Consider the following 23,484-nt stretch of genomic DNA (forward strand, 5'->3'; position numbering starts at 1 on the left):
ATTTTAATGGTCCGCTCCTGAAGCTGCGAGCTCAAATGTTGCTGACTTCGGGCGGGACAGTTTTTGAAGCGGCTTCTGGTTCAAGTCATTAGAAGCCACATTTAAAAACTCAACAGCATTACCATTTCATTTTCCCTGTCAAGATTTATAATAAAACTAATTTTGAGATGTGTAATTGCTGGACAGGGCAGAGCGTGGCTGTTGACTCTGGCCTCAGCGGCAGAAATAATTGACATGTTCAGACTTGTCTGTATTTATTTGAGCTGAGGGTTGGCCAGAGCACCGTTTGCCAAGGCTCTAGTACCTCTGGCATCCAAACTCCAACATCTGTGCTTGATTCATCAAGGTACTTGCACCAAAAGCGCAACAATGTGAAAACAAGCATGATGAACAAAAGCCGCCGCAGAAAATGCTTTGCATGATGCACAGTCTACAGGAAATAAACAAACAAACCAAATGGGGTCACAACAAGGCAATTTGGGGTCCTATTTTTAAAATCCAGATGCTTGTGGTCCCAAAAGCCGAGCCTTTAATGAGACTGGATGACAAGAGATGGAGCAGGGTCAATTTGTGCTTTTGATTCACCAAAACTTTGGCTCTTTCTGCAGCTTGACACAGGAGGGGGGATGTGAAATACTCCAAGTTAACAAACTTTCTGGAGCTCTTTTGCAGCCTTTTAAAAAAAGATTTACACACTTACCACAGAAAATTCTTTCCTCCAGTATCTGTGCACAAAGACAATATTTTGCAGGGGAAAACCTAAACTGCCAAATGATCTATACACATGATTAGATCATTGTGAATGCTAACAATCCTCTGCTTAGATTTAGCCGAACAGAGGAGGTTTATCATTATCAGCATGATGTGTTAAAAATGTCTTGGACCGGTACAGAGCTGGTGGCAGGATTGAGGGCTAAAAGTCGAACAAAGGTTAATAGTGAAATCATGAAACCCCTCAGATAGAAAAATCCTGAATCGCATCATCGCTCCACAGATACTGAAGGCTGCACTGGGAGCCTTTTATTAATCAATGAAACCTTCCATTTCATGAATCCATGGCTGGGTCTAAGACCATTTTGTCATTTTCAATTCATCACATCTCCAGTTAGCTTTCCCTGACCTTTTCAGAAATATAATTCTGCATCCTGCAATTGCTACAAGTCGCTTCCGAGCAGTGATGGCAATCTTTTTTCCTTGATTCTAAAATACTTTCTTTTTTTTTTTTAAAGATAATTTATTCTTCTTTTAAACTTGAACATGTGCAGAAAATACCCAGTGTCTCTTGGATGGCTCACTTTGTCTGTTTCTCCCCTCACTGTTTCATTAGAAGAGGGAAGAAGGTCTCCTCTCTTCTTGATCAAAGTGTAATTATTGCTGAGGACATGAAATGCTCTCCTGTCACAAGCCTTTTTACTTCTTTGACATGCTTTGGAGGGGATTGGAATATTACTGATCAGGATAGGTGACCAAACAGGACAGTGTGAAGGAGGAGGATTTTAGAGAGGAACTACATTCACAGGAAATATATGCAGATTAACTCACTAGACGTATCTAAAAGTGAGCAAGGAATGTAATGAAAGTCTTTATTAACAGAGTGTGGGACCATTTTTAGCCCCGTGAAGCCCAGCAGATGCTGTCTGCCGACAGGGAGGACTGGTCTAATTGTACTGTCTGACAATGCACAAGGCTATATAGTGTCTGGCTTTGACACTTAGTGCATGTGATACCAGCCTTAAGTGCCAAGTGAAAGCCCTCGACTTCTGCAGGCACTGCAGCCAGGCACAAGAATGAACAGGCAGCACCAGCGTCAAGCTGCTCACTGACAGACCGACGCGATTTGGCCGTTAACAGGTTTCCAGCTGGTGTCTGCATGCGTTAGCCTGGGTAGCATGCCATTGTTTTGATCTGGAGATATTCATGAAGCATGTGTGGCGCATGGATGTTGGCATGAAAGCGCCAGGGGCCCCCCTGAAACCAAGCTGCCACCAGAAAAAAAGAAGCAGTGGTGGGCATTTATTTAGACAGCTTGTGTCTACAACAGGCGGAATGCAGACCACAAGCTCCGGGGCTGAAGTGAGTGAGAGGGCTCGTTTGCACACAAAAAAGTCCCGTGCAGAGATTGGGTTACAGCTAGATTAGAGTTTGGGACTGGTAGCAGCTTTGCCACTTAGCTAGTGGGGATTTCTAGTGGTCTGAAGCGGCATTCACTTTTGAAGGTAGATGAAAAGCACAAACTGATCCCTGGATAAAAGACAAATATGGTAACATGTTTTCATAAATCTCACTGTCTTATTAGAGTTATTAGATGGATTTTTGAGGATTTCATTTCTTTGGAGATGTGTCTCTGGAAAGCCGTATTTTTCGCAGTGGATTTTCGCATCATTTTAGCACGCAGGGAGAAAATGAAGTTGGGGAAAGCCAGTGAAGCATGTCTTCAGCGAGCTGGAGTACTTGCTTTCTCATCTCCAAGTCGGAATGGATGGTGGAAACGATGGTGGGAATGGTGGTCAGAATGCCTGAGGTTTTGGTTTCCTTCCCGAAACCGCCCCGGGTCACCAATATCATTTAATGAATCACTGGGGGTGGTTTCAAATCAGAGCAGACGGGTCCTCGGTGGCACCCCGCAGTATTGGCTCCCCACCACTGATCATACACCACACCGCGTTCATGAACCCCAAAATGAGAGGCTGTCGGTGATTCCCCATTCCTCTGGTGACCATTTCACACCACATATTCATCCTGTTATCTTTGCTGTAGCTGCGTTATCAACAGCGATACAAACTCCCCCCCCCCCCCCCTCATGTTTTGTGTTGACAACATTCTTAAGAGAAAAGCAGACAATCGAGCTGGAAGAACCCCCTGCAGTAACCTCACAACATGAACGTGTTGATCTCTGTTACATTGTGGGAAATGATTTACAAGTCAACTGGAAGGGGACGTTCAACTGAAACAATATTCTTATGAAGACAATTAATGTCAGAGCTTCTAGCTGCCAACAGAAGCATGACAGTGCTCCCTAATGAGCACTTTATTCAAAATGTTATTAATTTACCACAAGAGGAGGCGAGAGCGTTCACTTTAATGAAAGACATCAGGATTTACTCAAATGTTAGTTTAGCAGTCAAGCATGCACCCTGAAACATTTCAGGACCATCTTAAAACACGAACCAACACAAAACACACTGACAGGCCAGTGCTGATGGCAAACAATTATCATTTATAAACCTTTTACTAATTTGCACTACATGTAAAGACAGCCAAAGTTATTGTTTTCTCTGTGGAATTTGGATGGTAAGATCCACTTACTTACATAACAGCAAAAATATATCAAAGCTATTCTCTGGACTGTTGTCTAAATCCTTGCTGTGACCCTGGAGTGTCACAGTTATTTTGATCTTCATTACTGTGAACAACATTTCTGAGAAGATTCTTCAAAAGAAACAAAAAGCAAAAGCAAGTAAACCTTCCACAAAAGCATTCTCATCAGGATGAGCGTTCCACTCAACAGGAATTTTGGGGCGGCCGAGTCTTTCTGATCATCGTCGGCAGGATTAATGTGAGGTGACAAAGCCCATCAGCTTGAACCTTCGCCCGTCTGCATGACTGCCCCTGCTTTGGCAAACTGTGTAGCTGTTAATGAGTCGGAGCAGGCCCGAAAACCAAGATAGAAGGGAGGAGAGAAATCAAAACTGAGCACAATTCGTTTTTTTCAGACGTTGTTCTTTTTGATCACAACATGAGGCTTCAGAGCGAAGTATAGGACAGCATCCTGAAATAAGATCCCATCGGCACAAAGTCGTCCTAGCGTAATGAAACAGGAGACAGTATGCTAAGGGAGCTAACAACCGAGTTTCAACCGAGTAAGTTAAGAGGAGAAAGCAAGAGCTATGAGAGGAAGTTTTCCTGCATTAACAAGAGAGTTCAGAGCGACTCCTGCTACTGCATAGTAAAGGTAATTTGCGCCAAAATACGATGCAATTCCATTTTCCACAATGCAAACAGTACAATAACAGATATATGTAAGAGAAATGCCATTTCAACAGACTAAAACAGCTCCATTAGAAAAGCAAACCAACCGATGAGCAAAGCTATCATGCTTGGATAAACTGCTATGTGTGTGAAGCACTTTGAATTGCTGCTGAAATGTGCGAGGTAAATAAACTTGCCTTGCCTTGCTAAACCAATCTTTTTAATGTCACAATTAATGCACAATATCCTCTGAGGTCCTACTGAGAGCTTTCTGTGTAGGTATGTGATGTATTAATAACACTACAATCTTACTTTAATTACAGGGTCATTTAAAAAAAAACAAAAAAAAACTTCCTTTTGGAAAACTTTGCTACCAAAGTTTCTCTTCACTGTTGTGCCAGGACTGGCTAGCGCTGTTCCTCCACTGGTTTCAATTGACTTAGCTTGTTATGTGGGTGCTGACAATTCCAGAATGAATGACTCCAACTTCACCCATATTATTCTGTCATATATCAACTCTAAGTGGTTTCAGGCATGAAGTAATCCCTTATAGGAAATAAGGACATGCCTGTGCTGATCTTTGGAGAGCAGGATTGTGATTAGATGAGCTGAGGCACGGCCAGCTGCAGTCTAACCGCCTGCCATCTATTCCAACAAGTTAGACAAAAAGAAGAAGAAGGAGACAGTCCTCCTGATCCTGCTTCCTAGAGCGGTCACTTGTGCCTGCTGTCAGTGCTTTCCTAATGGAGTGGGACAGCGGCACAACAGCCGTGCAGTTACAACAGATTGAGCTCTGTGAGGGGGAGGGGGGGGGGGGTGAACAGCAGGAGTTCCCACCTTGCCGTCACTCTTCTCAGGGTCCAATTAAGAGATCATGAGGAGAAAAAGGCGTCCTGGCAACAGGAGATGACAGCTTAGTTAATGTGATCCAGTTTAATGTTTGGAGTCATGGAGCTGCATGCTTTGAACCTCCATGTCTGATCGTATTTGTTTCAATGGCTTTCATTAACTAAGAGGCTCGTTATTCATTAAGTCTGTGAAAATGTGGCAGAGAACCTGGTGATAAAAGGATAAAGGAGAAACCAATTTTCATCTTGGCAATTAAATATTTATCTGAAAAAAGTCATAAATAAGAAATATCCAGAGAAACATCAACAGAATTCTGGTTTCATTGTAAAAGACAGAAACAGGTCACAAGTTGAAGCCTTAAAACGGAATACTTTTCAAAATCTGAAACTAAATGTGATGTGTATAATAATACTTTATCTATCGAACTTTTCTAGTCAGGTAACAAATTGACAATAAATAGACAACAAGTGAATAAAAAAACATCAATACAAAGGCACACAACATAATTATAACTTAGTTAGCCTAGCCTATTAAAAAACACAACAGTAACACCTGCAGTCATTGTAGGACTTGAATGACAAGTTCACTGATACATAGCCATAGTTGTTAACCCCTTTTTGTCTGTCTACAAGCAAAGCTAAGCTAAGTTAAGCTCAAGTCTTCTTTAGCTTCATTTTAATATGAGAGTGATGATGAAATTCAGGAGAGTGAAGAAGCATATCTTCTATGAACTATTGCTTTGTAAAGATGAGTTGTTGAAAACAAAGCTGCAAAAGACAAGAGCAAACAAGTCAACGATAACACCAAGCTCTTATCCAAGACAAGTGGGATATTCGTCACCGCCGGCAAACATTTGACAACTTTAAAAAAGTAAACAAGTATATTGGTTATGCTGAAATCTTACTTTTTACTCCTCTGTTTAATCTGCACAGATTGCACTTTAGAGAACCAACCACTTTTCATTTCAATGAGCACTCAAGCTAGCAGGGAAGAGCCTCCTGGGAAATATTCATTGTTTTTTCAGGGCACAGTATAAAGAATTCATACCTGACTTTGCAGGAGAGATGCACACAGCATCTCTGCTTGAGTGTTACAGTATAAGTGATCGGGTGACACGTAAACAATCAGCAGCTTAACCTCTTTCTCGCTGAATAATCCATGAAAGCAAGTGGCTCGGAGACATTCATTAAAAAAACATTTCCAACTGCCTGCGATACAGCACTTCTGCAAGAGGACAGAGGGAATACTAATGACTTCATTTATGTTTTTATTTACATTATCCACCACGAGCCCTGCTTTTTATTGCAACCGGGGGGGGGGGGGGGGGGAACGTGGCACAGGCGATGGGGGGGGGAGGAGTAACTAATGAAACATTGATGGAGATAAAGGTTAACCGTTCTTCTTCGAGGGACTTTTGATGACTAATTGATTTGGCATACAGAACAGGCTGACATGGTGTGTCCCCTTTGAAGGAGAAAGGGAGAGCATTTTTGCTCCTTGCAGACATATCAGACTGTAATTAGAAGATGTGCAAACGCGCCCTCGAGACAGATGTCGTGAAAAAAAAGGCTGCGATTTTGTGCCTTCTGCAGCTCGGGGGTATTTTGTTCTATATGGATGGCTGGCAGGAGCTAATTAACCACACACATATCTCCCTCTTGGCTGGTAACTAATGATTTGTCAGCCACCGCAGTCACATCTGTCACATTAGACGTACGTGCCTGCTAATTTGTAGAAATGATCCTTATCAAGCACGCAGTATAAGGTGTTACCTTCTATTTGTAGGACTTGTGTGGAGTGGAATAACTACACAGCAAAGCTCAAATCAATACTCTTGGCTGTTAATTTGCTGATAGTACATCAAATACAGCATGTGATCGTCAAATACACCCGCAAATCCCTCCTTCATCATCTTAAAAATAACTTGTCCCTGGAAGACACCTGACACGACAACTGTGTTTGATGGCGGGTGCTGGTATGCCCAGAGCCGGTCGAGCAGGGGAGAGCAGCCAGCGTCGCCTTCCATTTCAAAGCCAAAGGAGCCGATGGCCCATCGTACTCATCGAGGCTATTTGAGAGCGTTGACCTCCAACCCCATCGCCCACACCCTGATCATGTCCCGCTGTGCGTGCTTTCAAGTGCTCAACCCCCTAACCCCTGCACTGTGCCCCTCGGATTTAAAGTGTGAAACATGTATCGATTACCCAGTTCCTCAGCACCAAACATCTCGAAGAAGAGATATTGGATTGCAGATATATCACACTGACAACATACTGTACATATCTCCATGTTAATAACAGTGACATCATGTTAGTGTTCTTATCCAAAACATGGAGGGAATAGTCATCATCATAAACCCTCTTAGGTTTCTGTCTTAAATCCCTGCTCCGCAGAGAATCAGAGGTTGCTTTAACCTTGGCCTCATTGCTCCAGCTTCTCTCCCTCTGGCCTCACTAGCGAATGCATAAGTCAATGAGTGCCAGGCATAGCTTTCTGTGCCAGTGCTATGACTTGCAGAGCCTATCAGGCGCCCTCAGTGGCCCTCCTCCTTTCTTATTCAGTGTTACATGAGTGTAATGAAGGCCCCAGCCCAACAGGTGGCGTTGTTTATAGTGAGCCGGATCATGAGGAGGGCCAGGAACGAAGCAGTGAGAGGTCTTGATGGAAGATGGGATAGAACTAGTAATCGTCACAAATGTACCGCTGTGTGAAAATGTGAATAATTTATCAATATTTATTCTTTTTTTATCACCAGCCTCTGTACACGGGGCCATGCAAAGTAACCACTCGGCTGTCCGGCGCCCTGCTACTTTCATATCTTATCGTTTTAACCTACTTTTGTGTGTTAGTGCATATTCACGCTTATATGCTGCTACTGAGAAGACTATCTATCTATCTTAAAGTCAAGCATTGGCGGTATGAGACAAGCTTGACAAGAGGGAAAAGATATGTGATGATGTGCATGAGGCAGACGGTTAAATCAGGCCAAAGGGAAATTGTGTAAAGAAATGAGATAAGGAGGGAAAAGATTTAGCAATAACCCCGGTCCTGAGTTGCTCCAACACGATAGTTGTATCTATATAGTATCATTATTGGTTTATGTATTAATACCTCTGCCTGGAGCACCTCCATATACATTGTCCCCTCCTTAGCTCAAAAAGCTAGCTGTGAAGATGCTAATTACTCAACATGTGCATCACACACAACTTGTGATCCTTTTTGTAGCATACCTTTGGTGGGAACCAATCAACCTTTTAACATCAACAGAACATCCTGGATTCTTTACAAGTGCATACTTAAACTGAATTAGGGCATGACACTGTAAAAAAAAAATAGATCCCTAAGTAGGGCTCATGTGCTTTACATGAATCCACCCTGTAATAACCATATCAGGCAGATTGAGGAGATTAAGTTTTGATTGCCTGGTTGTTGTTGTTTGCTGCCTCAGATGGCTGCCAGAACCCAGGAATAAAGTCAGTGGGATTAGAGGTCTTTTGAATTGATCCCTTAGTCCCTCCTTTAGCACTAAAGCAAACCCCTCCTGAATATTGTCATCAGCCATTTTTGGTATCTCTAAACTTGACTTTGAGGCCAACATTTTTTCCCCATCTCTCTTCCCTGCAGTGTAAGATTAGGAAGGCAGATTGAAATATGTGCAAAGCTTGAGGGGATGTCCAAAAACAATAACAACAAGTGAGACTCTGTCTCGTTTGCCATCTCTGTGTTATTACATAAATCGTATCTCTTATTCAAGAAAACATTCCTGCACTGTGGGGGGGATGCAAACTGAGAGTTTAACTGCACTCCATGCCTCATCTCGTCTGTTCTCTGGATGAATAGTGGGGTGCAAATTGCCCATTATGCAATACAGAGACACAAGAGCTTAATGTGAACTTAGTGTTGTGTTTTCAAAGCACTGCTGAAGGGTCTGAGGGAGTGTGGGTATTAAAGTGTGATTTTAAGGTCTGTGGTATTATTAGTGGCATTTGATCTGGACGCATTCATTTCATATATTAAAGCTGTATTCACATAGTAGCTGTGCACTGCAAGTGATGGTGCTACCAATTATTACAATTGCAGATTTAAGACCAACAATTTGCAGTATATCATATTTGCTTTACAAAAGGTTAATTATGCATGGTAACACTAATACAGCACTGCTACTTTAAAGATAGTAAAGCTTGTAGAGGAGACATAGTAGTAGTAGTCGTATAAAATAATTTCACATACCTGAGGTCATTCCAATCCATCCAAGTCAATCAGTTGTTTTTTTTCACCAGAGAGAGAAAGAGAAAGAGAAAGCAGAGTGAGTATATTACAGAGACTCAGTAAACTTTTATTTCATGGTAAAGCAACTTTGGCATCACAAGCTGACAACTCAGAGCTAAGAGTGCGCAACAAAATGTCAGTTAAAGCAGATACCCGACATCCTTCAGATGTCAACACGGTACAAGTGCGTATAAAACCACAGTGGCCTTCTATGAGATGACATTTAAAGCAACTGTCAAAAATATCTTCTCAGATACATTTTCAAGGAGAGAAATAAACAACTTCATCTTTCAACATTGTTCACATTTTTCTTCTTTTTTTTCATCAATTCATCATATTTGACATTCTTAGTGTTTGTGTAAGGACTGTAAGTTTTCCAAGTTCAATATTTGGTGTACTTGTTGCTACATCGTGTATATGTAAACATTTCGAAGGGAGGGGTAGGGGCAAGAGCAGGGGTGTCAACTTCAGGATATATTACCTGACTGAAGAAACTATCCAGATGGATTTGTTGACAGTTTTTTTTAAACTTGCTGGAAAGGCTCAGTAGCCATGCTGTTGACAGCGTGCATTAATACATGGGATATTGACTAAACACAATCCCACAATCCCATCTGATTGCTGCCAGAAAATACATATTGAACGGCATGTACAGTGCCTTCCAGATTAAATGTGTCTCTCTGTCCTGCTCAGTGTAGCCGTACAGTGTACACACTGTAGTGGATTAATCAATTACATCGTATGTTACTGCTTTTTACCTGGCTCATACTTTGACTCAGAGAGGTGAAAACACTTCCTGTCTACATCAGCATCTTCGCGCTTCATTTTTCTTCTGATTGCATTTGCCCTTTAGTGCCCAATTTACGACTTATTCAGCTCAATTTGTCCCTAATCAGTTTCCCTTTGTAAATTTGTTCTTACAAAGCGAGGCAATAAGTGATTAGCTTTGGTTATTTCCTCTCATCACTGCTGTTTTCTAGCGGGCTGAGCAAGCTAATCGATTCTCATACTGCTGTGCTTTCATCCGTCCGCAGAAGCCAGGAGTCTACACAGACCCTGTAGGCTTCAGTACAAATGCTGTTTTATGCATTAGTATGGGTTTAGACTGTGGTACATCACTGTCAGGTGGTTGCTAGAGATTGGCAGCCATTAAAACCAATGCAGAGGATATTGACAAAAGGTATAATTAATGGTGTTTACCGATTCTTTGGTCAAACAGGAGTCTTATTCAGAAAACATTCCAGGGCTAAAAGCAGCTCCTTACTGGTCGACTCAGAAGTCACTTTTCAAGTATTGTGTCGTATAAATATTCTTAATGCATTTGAGCTCTAAAACAGGGATTCTTGGGTATTCATTAGGTGACTACAGTAAGAGGTACTCAGTAGTACGCAGTACTGGATTTAAATTCTTGCTGTGTTGTTTTGCAGTGGTTTTATTAAGGGAGGGGTCCAGCGTACTGGGTGATTAGTGTAGAAATAGTTCGAGGAAGGGGTATAATTGGTTTGTGTGTAAGTTGCATTATTAAGCTACTTGGACCAAGAAGAGAGGACAATGAGGTAATGTTAACAGAGAGTTAATGTTTCCAGGAGTTAGCCACCTCCTCTCTGTTGTGTTCCTGGGGACGAACCTTGGCTTGCTACAGTTGATAAAGCATCTTTATAAATTTAGCCCCAGGTCTGTCACTTGCAACCATTTTCTTTGAGGTCCATCTCGGTGAACCATTCTCTACATTAAACAGAGGGTTGCACAAGGATTGCACTAACTCAGACAGTTGCTTCTTTACAGTCCAGGGAGATGTCAGTGTTAAGACATTTCAGGCATTTGTAACCACGTTCCGGTCATTTGTTGGGAACTTATGAGTTTGTTGTCAGTGCAGATACAGTGAATAAATCACTTAATGCCTTACATTTAGACCGACTTACTGCAGAGGTACTTATACTTTACATAAGTGTTTACCTATTGCACATAACTTTCAACAGTGCCAGAGGCCTTTAAGAAGCACCATAAATCCTGTGTTTGGATTCTTGTGTTTATGACCAGTAAACCTGCCATGCTCTGGATTTGTTCAGGAGGCTGGCTCTTTTTCCAAGCTCCAGGGTGCAAGTGGCTCTGCTCTCCATCTCCATTTATTTTTGAGCTGTTATGCGGTGAACTGCCAGGTCAGAGCCCGAATTTGACCTGTTTTTCCTGGGTCCTTTGTCTTACTCATTTGGGGCATGGGATCAAGGAATCCAGCTAATGCAGAAAGCACATGCAAAAAAAAAAAAAAAAGTTATGCAGAGCTGCAGTTAGAAAGCTCATTATTATACTGTGTTCGCTCGCTCATTTGTGCTCCCCGGAGCTCACCAAGGGTGTTTTATTCCTCATTCAGAACAGTCTTTGGATGTCTCAATGCACAATGTCTTTTAACACTGACTTAAATAAAAGATCTACGCAAATTCCTGCAATAACTTACAAGATCCTTGAATGTGTCCTTGCATGAAGGACATCAACCTATTTTAAATTTGGAAATCCATTCCGACGCAATTCACTGCAATTCAGTTTAGTCAAAGACTTTAGAGACACACTGCTCTCTCTGGAGTTAATTATGACACTTTTCAGCTGACGACTACCAGGAAGATTGTATTTGATCTAGCTGTCAGCCTTCTTCCCATCTGCAGACACTGAAAAAGTGATAACACACAATAAAAACTGATGAATGGAAATCCTGCTCGCGCTTTCCAATAAAGTCACAGCTCCTGCCTGGACCGGGTTGTAACACAAGGGTTTAAACTGTGTGAATCTCCTGGCCGAGCAGTGAGCTATCCACGCTAAGAGGACTTTCATCATGCTGTGGTGACAGAGTCAGTAATTGGAGTGCCCTCTGCTTTTAAGCACAAACCCACATGCTGCAGCTACAGTGTACTGCTTTGATTTACATCCCTTCACTACGCACAAACCTGCCTACTATGGGTTTAATCTGTGGGTGCTAAAAAGTAATCTGAACTTGTGATATAAGTGAATCCATGTCGCGCTTTCCAGTGCTACAGAATCCCAGCTATCTGAACAGCCAAGGACAGAGTAAACAGGAAGAGTGGCTCGCTGAAACATGCCTCATCTTCTACCTCTTTGGTGGGCCCTTTCATTTCATTTCCCTTGTGATATTTTCATAAATCAGCAACGAGCCGGGTGGCTGGGACAGAGCGGGAGAAGAGAGAGCAAGTCATGAGAGTTGGGGACACTGGGAGAGGAACAGCTGTCTTTCAGATTGCTCCAGTGTGTGAGTGCAAGAGAAAGAATCCTTTTGTTTCCGCGCGGTTTGCCGCTTCACCGCGGACCTTTCATCTGCGCGGTGCAGACAAAGGCCCCATGCATCTCGGATGAGGCAGAAACCTCAGGAAGCGCGTGCAGGAGAAGTAATGAGCGGGGAGGGAGAAAGCATAAACATGTTCCAGGAAGTGAAACTGCATGTACATAGATTTAAAAAAAAAAAAAAAAAAGTAGTTTAACTAGTGCCAATCCTTGTTGTCGGTCTGAAACCAGCTGATGGCTAAGCAAGCTATGAGGGAACGACTGTCCAGCTGTGAGCAGTAACTAAATAAATTACAGTCAGAGTAGCACATTTTAGAGATCCTAATTCTTTTTAAAACTTCATAGACACACAACACGACTTTGATGAAGACGCTGCTGCTTTCAAGCTTAACTTTCATAATGAAAAGTCCATCTTTGTGAAACTTTGTCATGCGTCCTTGTCAAAATCAGCATATGCGACGGAGCAGCTTTGAAAGAGAGGACTTTAGCAGCCTAAATAATGATTTACCACTAAAAAGATGGAGTTTCATTTTTACCATACTGTTGTTTTATACCAGCGTTCAAACACTGCAGCTAGAGTTACACACTTATACCATTGTCAAATATTCTGGATGAGAAAGTATACCCTCCATTGTTGTGTTTGACCACGAACGCCGAAGGGTACTTCTAAAACTTCATGAGAAGAGAAAAGTGTGTCATGTATAACTTTGATCATTGAAGTTAAGTTTTCTACTTTGATATTATGATTTCTGATCTTAGGAAATGAAGAATATAAGAGGTATATTTGTTAGATACATGTAGGCAAATAAAGTTGCTTATTTGCAGCCAGTCACAATTTGGGAATTGTGATCAGTTGTCCAAAATTCATCTTTAAATAAGTCTACCAAGGTCATATGACTCATCAAATATGTTTCATGTGTGGGATGGTTGTAACATTGATTAAGATTTTACATAACTCCAATTTCAAGCTCTATTTTCATCCAGCTGTTTTTATGCAGTTTTGTCATAATTGGACTCTGCAAGATGTTGGTTTCCCACAATGTGTGGTTAAAAGTCTTTTACTCATCAGTGGAGGCAACCAGATGTGGGCTGCTGTCTTTGTTGTTAAGGATGAGTCTTTTTAAGTACCGACTGTCCATGCAACTTGTTGAACTGGGGCAGAGCGGACCAGATTTTCCCTGATTGTACTCTAAGTTAAGGGAAACCAAATGGGAGGTTGGGAAATAGCATTCTGGCATAAATGTATTTGGAAAAGCATTGTATCCCGAACTTTGAAGAATAATTCTTATGCACAAGGAGAATTTAAAACTTCATTGATTTGCATATAATGCTGGTGCATCAAAAAAAACATTTTAAGTTTAACTGCAGTGATACAAAAGCCAAACTCAGTCAGACTTTTTCGGAATAGATAAGCAAGAACATCCTTTTTGCAACAGCAATATTTCAACTCCAGACAAATGTCTCCCTGCAAGGGTTTGAGAAACACTTGAAACAATTGCATAGCCGGCTGCCTCAGCAAGGAGACGCTGATGGAAGAAAATCCCCTCTTTCAAGAACTACTGTTTATTATCGTCCTATTACACTTGTCAAGCATCCACTTGTGTGGTTTTGTGTGCCGTCTCATTCAGTCAAAATAAACAAATGCCTTCAAGGAAATTTTGGCAAGAAGCTTCCTTCATCTTCTGAATCAAGGGCACTGCAGAATGTAGATGGGTGTTTTTAATTCTGTAAGAGTTTACAGCAAGCATTCCAAGTCTGACTTTTCTTCCTCAGTATTAATACCTAACTGAAGTCAAATGCTAAAAGTATGCTCAGAATTGAACTTTGTTAACATAAACTGGCTAAGCTCCACCAAGCATTAAAATAAATGTCTAAAAATAACAATAAAAATAAACGTTTAGACTTTTCAACAGCTCCAACTTGTGTCACTGTAGCTGACTAACAAGCCAAAAATACACCCAGGACCAGGAGTCCGTTTTTTGTTGGGCTATGTAAAGTGGCCAACATCCCTGTGAGGGCAGGACATCTGGGGTGCAGCAGCAATTGCACACAGGTGTTGGTAATCACAAAGCTTTAATATGTGTAGGCTACAAGGTGCTTGATAGAGTTGTATTTGTGCATGTACTTTAAACCACATTAAATGAAGGGCTGCACACTATATAATTGAACCAGTTTTTTGTTGCTATTTTTAAGTTGCTACATACAAAAAAAACAGTTCGATATCACCTCATAGAGCGAACCAACTGCTATGCATGCTGCCTGTAAACAAGCCAGTAGGGGCAACTCATGTTGGTGCTGGCTAACACTGAAAGTTACCATCGCATGGCTTTACACGCAGGATTTGACATACATCATCAAACATTTGTTGAGTACAACCTGAAAGTATCGAGATTGGGAGGTAAAGACTTATAGGTATTATTTTGTGCTGGCCAATATGTTAAGTTTCCCCAAAGGACTGTGAAATTAACCCAGCTTTACAGCTCCTAAAGGGCAATAGCTGCTCTTGAGCTGGAAGTTGCTTATATGTGCATGACTTATTTTGGATCTCAAAATTCAACAGACAAAGCCAGAGCTTTTGCACAAATTATCTACACTCTAAAGATGTAAAGAAATTCAGCATCATGCCATCAAGCATTATCCTTATATTTCAGAGAAGTGTCTCAGCTGCACACATTACAGTTTCTAAACAAAACTGAAAAGCAGTCACGCTGTGTTTTTCAATGGATACTGAGAAATATAGAGAGCAGATATTTCACTCTCTGTAAGTATAGCGGCTGGGGAAATTGGATGGAGTGTGGGTTTGTGGAAGGATTGCAAATGATTTCCCTTTTCGATTTATCAGTTTCTCTGGCACAAAAAGCAGCAAGTTTTGAAGTTAGGTCTCAGAGGAGTCCTCAAAATGCCATAATGCAAAAAGTTAACTTAGAAGTCATGAAACGAAGACGTAATTTGAAAATTCAAAGAAAGTATGTAGAAGTCATAAAGGCTGGTGGCTCGATAAGGTCTGGAATACTTGCTAATGTTTTCTGTTTTCCTGGAGTTGGCTGAGTTTACTGGCATTAATGGATGGCAGGAATAAAGCTGCAGGGACAGTTTGTGAAAGTTTTCTTCTCTCAGTACCTTATGAGTCATTCCTAAGAGAACCACACTTTTCCAGCCAATTTGCTTTATAGCGCATCATTATCTGGTCCTTACTTTGGAATTTAAAACATGTGAAGTCATAGCATCCTCGCATGAGATATATCAATATGGAGGATGGAGGTAATTGAGGTAAAAATATAAAAAAACAAATGCGGCTTAACATAGTTGTACAAGCATTTCCAGTCCTAAATCCAAAAATATCAGAAGACACATAGCTTAATTTGATCGGTATTAACTGGAGGTACAGTATTAACTGTCCAACTTGCAGGATGTTTTAAAAACAGTTTTTACAGAAAACAGATTTAGCATTCGTACTACAACATGGGCATTCAAACATAACAGGTTGCTGTTAAACAGGGTGGTTGTAAATTCCCCTATCATATTGCAAAAATGGCAAAGGACTGGATGACAAGCTTTAGATGAACGAGTTGACACACTCAGACAAGTACCACAGGTGAAAGAAGTGAACAGCTCCCTGTTTTGGTGATAAAACCTCCTGTCATTCACAGAAATATAGTTCGTGTCCTGACATGTGTTCACAACACATTTCTCCTGAGATCTTGGTCAGCTGTTGGTTCAGACATGGCAACAAAACCATGAAATATAGCACATTGCCTCGTCTGTCACTGGCATAATGATGTCTGTGTTGGCACATGGGAACCTTGACTGTCGACTGTATTCCCTCTCACCATCTGTCCACTACATGTCACCAGTGAAAGGCACTGGCAACAGTCACAATGAAAGTAGTAAAAGCTCTGTTGTGTCAGATAGAATCATAAATCATCAGCAAACATCTACATTTTAAGTTTTATGGGAAGATGGTTTTGAACCAAATTCAATATATGTCTATAATGTATGAATCTTTCTACCTCGATTGGTATTTGTCCTTCAAGCAACAGGATCAACAAACTATGCAGGGATTTATTTTGGTATGTTGTATAATGATGGTACAGAGGATTAAGAATTTAATATGACCCTACATAACAGGTGTGGATACTGGCTGACTCAGCCCCTGAAGCATCCTCCCTGATCTATTCCAATACTCTACCCTCTGATGTAGATCCAGCAACAGCACTTGAAAAGTAAATACATGCTGCAAACATAGTCTGTGTAACAGAATCATTTTCGCCATAAATCAACCTGGGCAGTTCTCCTGAGGACTTGTAGCCGTTAGTGTCAGCAGGGGCAGTGATGAAAAAGATCAGGAGCTTTGGTATCCTGATGCCAGGCAGAGTGTCATGCTCAGTTGACACATGTTTGTGACCTGGGCTCAGTTGTGACAGCTGTGAGTAATGGCCCTGTGAGTTGGGTAACTGCTACGAATCAGGAACGGGGTGGTTAACACACAATCAGGCACTGGAGAGATTTTATGTCTGCTTGGTGGAATTTTGTTTGTAATGGCAAAAAACTCCAAAAAGAAAGGATCTTCAGAAACAACAGGCCCTGTCTCCGATATTAAACAGTTTAGAATGAGCCCTGCAGGCCCCATAAAAACTGTGGTATGGGCAACAAAGGGGGGTCAAAACAGCAAGGTAATGTCTGCGGTGAGAAGAATAAATGCGTCTACGCTTACAAACAGGCTGTGTGGTAAGCAACTGGCAGTTGAGGCCTGAAGTTGACAGCTTTGAGGAGTTTGAAACTGAAAACCTTGTCATTCATCTCACATTTGGCCTGGGGGCAATAGCGGGAAGTGGTGGTGGATTGATGTTATATTTTGTGTTCATAAGGACCACTTTCTTGAATGTATTTGCTGAATACGAAGTAAAGGTGTTTCTGTTCCATTTTTGAGGCCATTCCAGCAGAGAGAGAATTCAAGCATGTTGCCATCCCCTTTTGGATCCTTGTCTTTACAAATACAGTACAACCCTTGCATAAGCTCAAGTGATATACTTGTGTATAATATCATTTAACTCTGCCTAAAGGTCCTTATGTTCAGTGTCACAGGTCTTTAAGAATGGCCCTAATAGAGAAACAGGGTTTCATTTGGGTAGTATCTTTCAGGACAAGTAAAGTGGTTCTTCCATTAATAGCCTCATTTACTGTGTGACACAAGACAAACTAGTTAAAAGCCTCCTGACCTGCCCAGAGTCGATCAGGCAATTTGGATGTACTCAGTCAAACAGGGGTAATTTCCTCACCATTAATCACAGCAGCCCTGGCACTGACAGACGAGACGACTCCTTCTGATCATGGAGATTAATGTGACTGCCCGTATATTTCACAGGTTCAGTCCTGCTCTCCAGTGGATGCTGCTCAAACTATGTTCTACTTTCTCATTTTTTTTTTTTTTTTTTTTTTACTTAACACAGACTGTTGCATGGTAAATCATTCAACTGTAGATCATAAACCGGGGAGCAGGTTTGGCTCTGTGGTGGAGTGGATGCCCCATGTAAAGAGGATATACAGTCCTCACCTCACTGGTCACAGGATCCCGGTCCTAGCGCTGTTTGCTGCAAGCCATCCCCCACTTTCTCACTCTAGACTTTTGGTCTCTCTGTTGCTGTCTTATCAAATAAAGGCAAAAAGCCCAAAAATAATCTTAAAAGAAAAACAAAACTATAGATTGTATACCTACTTAGCTGTAAGCCTTTTATAAAAAACAGGATGCCCAAGTCTGCAGAGCAAAGGGCAGAAACCAAACATGTTAAAATTAAAAGGCAAGGCTATTTTCCTTGGTCTTAAATTCTTGATAATATGCCTGAGGTAATCAAAACACACCCCAGATATTGCTGAATTTAATAGACCAAATAAAGAAAACTATATCACTTTTTTGTAACTTGTTGGAGCGCCAACAAAAACTTTGGTTGAGCGCCAAATTTGGCCCAAAAGCCCTTCTTTGGGCATTACTTAGTCTCCACTCAATTTACTAATGCCAAATATGATCATCTAAGACTACCTCTTCTGAGAACAGAGGGCCAAAATCCTATAGTGGTCCATGATGGCAGATATCGACCTGGCTGCCTTTGCTCTCCCCGTGTATGAATGGCTGGACTCCTGACTGCGGGTTCAGTGCCAGGCATTTCAAACCAGCTGCTCTGGTACCTCAATGGCGACCAACTCCCCCTTGCAAAGACATACACAAAATCTCAACTTCCCTATCAAATCCCCCCCTTACACACACATACACACACTTACAACACTTGATACCTTGAGCGGTACAGACAGTGGATCAGGGCAGACACAAATAACTTTGCAAAAGTTTTGAGTGGTTCTAGCAGACCCCACCTGCCAGTGGCCACTTATTTGCTTAAGCAGCATCTCCAGATGGCAGGATTTGAGACAGACTGCTTCATAATTGGCAATAATAGCAGTTTAATATCTCGTTTAATTTGCCATCTCAGACAATAGTACAATGATTTTTTTTATGCTGTTGAATCATTTGGAAGTGGAGTTTAAGATGTCAGGATATGAACAAGAATCTAAATTGCTGTGTTATAAAATAAGGTGTTCCAAAAAGATATGTAAGCATGCATACATTTCCGAATTAGCAATGGTAAAAAAAATTACCAATTGAGCCGTAAGGAAATGTCAACCATTTTGTTTTTGAGGAAAGGCAGGAGATCACCTAAGTCGTTTGGTTTAATGCTATTGGTACCATGAATATACACTTCAGCAAAGTGTATATTCATATCCATAAATTAACATGATGATGTTATATGATTGTTAATATTATAATAAAAAATAAATGCTAACATAATAGTGGCGCTATTATACAGTCAGATGATCTCCAAAGTCCTATGGATATATCCCTTTATGGACCATGATTATCTGCACAACATTTTATGCAACTCAATCTAATGGATACATCAGTCTGAACCAAAGTGTTTGACAATCTGACTAACACTAAAATCCAAGAGGTCAGGGTACTAGCATGGATAAGCACATCATTTGAGGTTATTGCAATGAGATACAGTAAGAGACAAAAGTGCTGGCACTGGAGCAAACTGCCGTTTGTAGTGACAAAGGTCTCCCATCGTGAGTCAACAAACATACTGTCTCATGAAGATGACAAGCTCCCCCCCATCAAACACATCCACACACAAAGGGATCTTTGGGATGCGGACAATGTTGTCCTTTCATTGAACGGGAATGGTGCCTTCAAAAGTCCAACCAACACACACCCCCATTGGACCCCAAGTCCAAGCTCGTTGCTATGGCACTAAAAATACAAACTGAGCAATGTCCAATGAGAGGACCATCATAAGGCAATTGACCAGAATCAAAGTCAGATCAAAATGTGATGAATGAACACTGCTTGAAATGAATGAGATAAAGGAAGTTGGAAGTTGAGGACACATGGGTTATTGAGGTCACGCTGCAATGGCAGTGAAGGTATGGATGCAGAAGAGAGGCAAAAGATCATGAAACAAGAAAACAGTTCACTGAGTTATGCTGTTTAATTTCAAGCTCTATTAAATACAAGCTGATGCAAGACTCAACCTGAAAATCTAAAATCACAAAAGGTTGTTTTTGGGCCAACACATTTCCCTCAAACGTTATTAGTTTTCACATACTGGGGGTCAATGTGTCAGTGTGCAGGCAATGTGTTCTCTCTGTGTACAATATAGTTCTCCACACAAATAATGAGAAAACAGCAGCTACTGGAGTGCAACAAGCACATGTACAAAAAGACTGATACAAGAGCAATACAATGGAGGCAGAAACATACGTTGTTTGTTTTCAATTTCCAAAACCCCTGTTTGTTTTTAAAGATGTAATCTATTCAAGGCCCTCTGCATCACACTTTATATTTGATTGTGCATACACACATTTTCCATAATCTTATGGGGCATGTCATTCCATGGGCAGAGCACCTTTGATTTGTTGCTTTTCTAACATAGGCATAGAAATATCTCTTAGCTCCCCTCTTTAAAGCTCTTGCTGCAGCTCCACATCAGGTTGTGCCAGAGACACAATACCCTCCTCAGGGCTTGGGCTTGAGCTTACTGTTGGCAGGGATTTGGATTTGGACACTTTAACCTGCCAGCAAATCTGGGTGGGCAGCTGGTAGTAACCTGAGCTCCATCTGATCCACGCCAAGTTCTAACTCGGTGCCGTCCCTGAGGCACTATTTCTAACCTTACAGCCTGGTACCCAACCTTACCACGACTGTCTCAGGGCTTTAAAATGCCACACAAAGACCGCATTGACTTTTCTATGAAAATGTGACACTTGAATGTGTTTCTTTTCAATTGCGAAGACCAGCAATGAAGGGATGTTTGGGGCTACAACGGTTTATCCCATATGTACCAGGTTTATTATATTCTTTGCCTGATTGGAAATCAGTGAAATCAGAAAAATACATAGACTTTGAGTTAAAGAGCTCTGAGAACGCCAACGTGTTCGTGCTTAAAGAAATGAAATTCCACTTTGTCCAAAGCAAAGAATAAAAAAAAGAATGTCACACTTGAAACCAAGTTTAACATTTAAGGAAATAAACTGATTCATTTTCCTCCAGAGAGTTGAATGAAAACATTGACACCACTCAATTAATGGTATTCTAAATAGCTTAAGAAATAACAGCATGAAGCTGGTTAACTTAGCATAGCATGGACACTTGAATCAGCTAGCTGTTTCTATGCCAAACTGCCCTACAGGGAATGAGCTTTTAAATCAAGACATCATATCTGATTTGTTTAATCCAGACAAAAACAAAGTGGAAAATCAATAAACTGTGGTTTTACAGGGGGTTACATGGTGGACTATTTCTTGGAAGGGCGCAGTAATTTGCGTTACACTGTTCTGGGCCAAGAAATAGCCTGGTCCACCACATCACTTCCACATAAAGTCTCAAGTCTTGGTTTTTCTGACAGTTCTAGAAACAAAGACCTCGTATTTTGTGTGATGAATCCAAAGACAGAGCTGATAGTTTTGTTTCCTTCAAAAGAACTCAAAACCAGCAAACTTTTCATCCAAGTCATAAAGAAAGACACTGAGTTAATGTTAATGTTCTGCTGGTTATAATGTATTCTTAATATTATACACAAATGTAAAACATCAATTGATGTGGGTTTCAACTGATTGCATCTTAGTCAGAGAAGCCAAACGCTCATATGGACTGTACAGGATCAGCACTGGCTGGTGGCAGTAATGTATGAGGTAGTGTTCTGAGGAAAGGGTGGAGGTTTTCAAGTGCGATGCAGTCATAGACAGCAGCCACTTTCTCTCCAGTTGCCTTTGGTATACAACCTTAAATCCAAGCACAACACCAAGCTGGTTCAAGAGTCAGAGCATAGCTTTGTCCAGACTTTGAGAACCAGTGTTTATTGACAGGACTGACTAATACCATCGGTGTCTATCTTATGTCATTATGACGAAAGGCTGACAATTTCTTTATAACTAACCAGCCAGAATGTCTGACCTTGTTTACAATGTGCTTACAGCTCCCAAAGGGAAAATTTAAAACCCTTTATTGAAATATCAATATTTGCATAAGACTGCATGCTAAACGTATAATTCAGGGGAATTTGAAAGTATGACCAGGATAAGGACACATATTCCTTACTGAAAGCGTTCAGTAGTTTTGTTGACATACATTTCTTGTGTCTAGACTAGAGCATAGTGGTAAACAAGCACTTATATGTTTTATTTAGGGGATTAATCACGTATGCTGTCCTTTTAAATCACAGGTCATATACCTGCCAACCAACTGTCAGCAGCTGGACGGTGTAGTTAACTGCCAGGAGATTGATTTGGCAGTAGAGCACAGTTCAGACAGGGAAATAGTTTTCAATGATTAGTGCACAATGTTAGGTAACTGACAGGCTGCACTGCTGCTGTGGTGGGGACTGCAGCTGTTAAGTGCCATGAATTATGTTAATAAAACAATGTCAGGGGCGTACACATGACTCGAACAGCAGGAAGCACCGATCAAACTGTGACCTGAAATTCTGGGTAAATAACTGTGTCAAAAGAAAAGGTACGTAATGTCAAAGCAGAGTTTAGATGCATGATTATATTGATGTCATTCAACAGTCAATGGTTGTTTCATAGGCATATGGTTATATAAAGTGCAGTATTTTTGTATAACCCAGTAAACATAGAACTAACACAGACAGAAACCAGAAGAAAATCCCATCCAGGCCTTTTCACTGTTATTGATCAAAAACACTTTCACAGCAGATATTAAAGAAATGTAGATGATTATTGATACTGTATTTTTTTGTCGTTTCTCATCATGTCATTACTTTGTGAATGCTTTTCCTGTAGGAATTTTTGCTTCTTCTAAGATAGACTTTGTGTGGTGCAAATGCTTTGTTCACTTGTGTGGTAGCACTTTGCAGGCCAGGTAATGTTTAATGTGCAAAATTGTTGCAGACCTCTTTGAAAAGATTTTGACAAATGAATGGATTTTGAATTAAACTGGAATCTACAACACCTTGTAGTTGCAAGTCAATATCTGCTGATCAAGCGATGTAGGTACTCTGTCTCTGTGTCTCTGACTCTTCTCTGACAGCAGGACCATCAGCACTGTCTCCCCTCAAGGCTGCATTATTTCTTCTCTGCTTTTCTCCCTGTACACAAACAGCTGCACCACTCGTCAACAGTCTGTCAACCTCCTCAAGTTCACAGATGACACCTCCCTGATTGGACTCATCTCTGCTGGGGATGAGTCCGCCTACCTGGCGCAGAGAGAATAACGTAGAACTTAATGCTCTGAAGACAGTTGAGATGGTTTTGGACTTCCAATGTGTTTCCAATGTGAAGTCTTACCGCTTCCTGGGGATCATCATCACCCAGGACCTCAAATCAAGAAAAGACAGTAGAGGATTTACTTCCTGCGGTAGCTGAAGAAATTCAACCTGGCATAGACCATGATGGTGCAGTTGTACACTGCCATCATTGAGTCCATCCTCTCCTCCTCCATCACAGTCTGAACCGCTGCAGCCACTGCAAAGGACAAGGGCAGGCTGCAGCATATCTATGAAGTTCCCTGTCAGCAGGAGCACTGCCCATTTACAGCGT

The 23,484-nt window shown here is 41.2% G+C and overlaps 1 protein-coding gene across 1 annotated transcript in view; it reads right to left on the reverse strand.

The window, feature by feature from the left end:
* The window catches only part of LOC132958804 (collagen alpha-1(XXV) chain), a 139,210-nt gene that overhangs the window by 90,985 nt on the left and 24,741 nt on the right, over positions 1–23,484 (reverse strand). The gene's annotated exons all lie outside the window — the stretch shown is intronic.

Source organism: Labrus mixtus, chromosome 23 (assembly GCF_963584025.1).
Source record: "Labrus mixtus chromosome 23, fLabMix1.1, whole genome shotgun sequence".
Taxonomy (NCBI): Eukaryota; Metazoa; Chordata; class Actinopteri; order Labriformes; family Labridae; genus Labrus; species Labrus mixtus.